This window comes from Manis javanica, chromosome 12, assembly GCF_040802235.1.
Source record: "Manis javanica isolate MJ-LG chromosome 12, MJ_LKY, whole genome shotgun sequence".
Taxonomy (NCBI): Eukaryota; Metazoa; Chordata; class Mammalia; order Pholidota; family Manidae; genus Manis; species Manis javanica.
In genome coordinates this window covers 4,453,776-4,457,718 of record NC_133167.1, presented here as the reverse complement: position 1 = coordinate 4,457,718, position 3,943 = coordinate 4,453,776, and the positions used below count along the sequence as shown (strand labels likewise).

Below are 3,943 nucleotides of genomic sequence, written 5' to 3'. Positions count from 1 at the left end.
TGTGTCTTGCTTCGGATATTTTCTGATTAAAAATAATACAGTGTTGCTTTGGATTTTAAATGATTAACGTTGGCAAAACTTAATTTTTTCTTCTTTAGCATTTTAATCATGTCCATGATACTCATTTAAACTGATTGGAATCGATGTCTTATCTCTCACAGAATGAGGGCTCATAGTGGCCTCATCTTTATTGCTGTTCTCCCTGTTTGGGGAAGGATTAATGGTAATAAATGCTTCTCTTTTTACAGAGGAGCATCTAGAGCTTTTAATTATTATATACAGAGGCAGGAAGGAATGGTTGAATTGATAAAACTAAAGTGAAAAGCCAGGAAGTCACAGGAACCCCTCACCCCCTTCCACGTGAGAGCAGCTTCCCTGTCGTCCATTTGCAGCAGCGATTCTCCACTGGTGGCTCCTTGCGCCCGTGGAGACACCTGGCAATCTCCGCACATAGTGTTTGTCTGACTGCGGTGGGGAGGGTACTGCTGGTATCTAGTGGGTGGCGACCAGGAGTCCTGCTCAGCGCCCCACATGCACTGGATGGCCCCGCCCCAAAGTAGGAGCCTGCCCGAGTGACCGGAGCTCTGAGGTCAAGACACCCTGCTCTGGATGAAGGCCAAATACCACCTCCCTTTTTGAAATCTCTGAGTGTTTCAGCTAGAAATAATCACTTTTTGCTTCCCTTTTATCCCATGTAGCGGTTTCTTCTAGGTGTTGGTTCTTTATGACACTCGTCAATCCCGCCGCCTCCGTCCCCGTCCCCAGTTGCCCCATCGCTGAGCAGAGTGCTCGGGGCTTCACACTGCCGTCAACCTGCTGGCCAGCAGAAGACTAACAGCAGGTGGGCCTCCTGCTCTAACAGTGGAGGCGCACTGACTGTCCACTGAGTGTTACTGACGCGCCTCGCAGATGAAATCCTCTGCCAGCAAAGCGTGATCCAGTGCCCACACTGCTGCCCACACAGATGTGTGTGCTGAGCATCAGCATCGTGTAGTCTAGTTCACCTGTCATCTGGGAACTGGGGGAGGGCTGCCCAGAGAAACCAACCCTTTGCTGGTGGGGTGCTGTGCAGGGCTTGAGGCCCCCCCACCCCAGGAGCAGATCGCCCCTTCCTCCTGCCCCTCGTGCAGAGGCATCCCACTCCCTGGTTTCCTTTTACAAAACCACCTGATGCTCAGATCCTAGATGCCTTCAGACAGGAAGTGGACTGAAAAAGCTTTTTCTTTCTTTGAAGGTCAAACCCAGTTTGGTCGTGATAAGTAGCCCCTGGTCTGTTCTCCTCACTCTTTGTGGAGCTTGGTGGCGCTGTCTTTGAGATGCCACCGGGGGCTCCTGTGGAAGCTGAAGAGTGTGGGGCATCGGTGCTGCCTTGTGTCTGTGTCGAGACAAGCTGGATGGCCTGTGGCTGGGTTGGCAGTGCTGGTACTGACGTTGGTCCTCAAGCACAACCAGTGGCAGGATGTAGGTGCTCAGGGGGCCTCCCGTGGTCTTTTTCCTGATGGATCTGAATGTCCTTGCCCCAGGGGCCAGGCATTCATGTCCTTCTGCGGACTTGTCAATTTTTGGTTCCACTTTTAACCTTCCACTTGTAAAATGAGAGAAACAGGGTCCTTAAGGAGTTCAACCCAGATAGGTTGATTGCCGAGTTATCAGAAGCTGGGCATCAAGGTAGGCCTTAGATCAGAAACCACTCCCCCCACAGTGATCAACTTGAATCTCATGCCAAAAAGGTACGTCATGAAATTGTTAGTAGAGCATAAATGCCTTTCTTTTTTGTACCTTTGTACCTCAGTATGTATCTCTCAGTCACCCTGCTGCCAGAAAATAGCCTCATGAACCGGGGGAGGGGTTCTTTCTTGGCTCCTGCGGTGAGCATGCAGAAGCCAGGCCAGGGTCAGCGGTTGGCCGGTTTCTGTTGCCCCCACAGACGTGGCTCTGCTAAGATACTGTAAATGTGATTACTAGCTGGCAAGTTCTGTTATTTGGAAAGTTAACTTGTGCAGCAGATGGCTCTGGTGACTACGAGAGGTTTCCTTTAAATAAGGCTTGTTTAATAACACTTGCAAAATAATTCTCATGGAAGATGTTTAATTTATTGGCAGCTAGAAATGGCCCAGGACAGGAAAGTCATGGGAGGATGGCCAAAGGATCTCATAAACTTGGAACTCAGAGAGCAAAGCCAGCTGCAGAGGGTGATGAATGGGGGCAAGCTAGGGCCGTTCCCCTTCCCTGGACCCCCTCTGCAGCCCTTCCCTGTCAGGCACTGGAGTCCCTGCTGAGCTGAGGCTTTGCCTGCTTGCCTGCCTGCCTGCCTGCTGTTTGGTTTTGATGTAGCAGTGAGATCAACTACAGCCTCTTTTTTTTTTTTTAAGGCAAAAGGGTGATATATTTCTAAGATATAGAAAAATTCAAGAAATGATGGTCTAGAGGAGTCAGTTTAAAAAGCAATGGGAAAATAAAGCAAAATGCTACCAGAAACACATATCGTATAATTTTATTTTTAGAAGGCAGATCTGGTTGTGTACAGGATTTGGATTTTGGAGTGGCAGGTTCTGTCTGAGCCTCTGATTCTGAGCATTGGAAGAGTCCATGTATCCAGGGCAGTGGGGAGAGGCAAGGATCCCAGGTCTTTCCACCTAAACAGTCCAGCCCAAAATGGAATGGTTGTGATCGCTGTGGAAATTAAATGCTTCCACTGGAGGCAGAAAGTGCTGAAAGATGGTGAACATTCGGCTGTGGGTGAAAGGTTTCTCATGCAGTGTCTTCTAAGATTCAGTGTCATCTAAGGTGGATCAAATGGAATCTTCTACTCCGCAGCCTGCATCCTTGTACTGCAAAGTGCAAAACCTGGGCTGGATTTCAGGCAACCGTGTAACAGTTGGAAGACACTAACAGCTGCTCTGTATTTGAGCTCTAAAAGAATACTGTTTTGTTACCTCGGGCTTTGAATGCCTCAGGTAACAAGAAAGATCTACATCTTAAATGGGACAACTAATTTCAAGTTAAAATTCATCTCAATAGTGAGAAAGGACCCCCAGGCTAAGTTTGGAGCCCTTGGTCCTGGTCCCACCTTGGCGTCGCGGTAGTTCGCCACTCCTCATTGCTAAGCTTCAGTTTCTCTGCTTATGAGCCTCTTTGACCTTTAAGTCTTTACAACTGCTGTCAAATTGTAGACTTTAGCCAAACCTTAACGGTGCGCATCTCTTAGAATGCTGGGTGCAGCTTTGTAACTCCCTCATCCTTTAACTCCCTGCATTTTTCACGTAGCCTTGAAAACTGTATTTTTTCACCCGTTTGTGAGTTCTTCGAGGAAGAGACCCTGCCGCAGCCTTCTGTGTGTGTAGTGTTGCAGTAGGTGTGTTTAATGTATTTGATGAATAAGTGAACAGGTAGATGAATAAATGAGAACAAGCTGAGATACTGACATCATTTATGTTTGATTAGCGTCAGGTTCAATAATAGCCATGTATTTCTCTCCTTGTTGTCAACAAAGCAAATGCTGTTGCTTATTAAGACAAAAGAAATGACAGTGGGCACAGGCAGTGTGACTCTGAGACCCTAGGTTTGCTCTTCAGCCATGAGCTGTGTAGCCTTGGGGAAAGGGCCCAGCTCCTCTGAGCCTCCACATCCCCCGAACCTAATGTGCTCCAGAAACCACATTCTGATGGATGGATTACTGTCTGGCTTCCACTCGAGAAGCTGGTGGTTCTCCAGGTCTTAATCAAAGTGAGCTTTTTATTGAAACTCAGAAGGTAAGACTCATCGGTCCTGGGGTCCCCCCACCTTTGCAGTGAAGACATGTTAGAGTTACCTTTCTTTAACCCTGGAGTGCCAGGAGCAGGTAGACAGCTTATTGTGACCCTATGATGGTAGCAGTCATGTTATCCGGTAGAGCCACTGAGGATGGTCAGTTTTAAGGTATTTTTTTATAGACTTTATTTTT

General features: G+C 47.8%; 1 protein-coding gene across 6 annotated transcripts in view; it reads left to right on the top strand.

Annotated features, from left to right (window-relative positions):
• The window catches only part of AGAP1 (ArfGAP with GTPase domain, ankyrin repeat and PH domain 1), a 513,333-nt gene that overhangs the window by 140,002 nt on the left and 369,388 nt on the right, over nt 1-3,943 (top strand). The gene's annotated exons all lie outside the window — the stretch shown is intronic.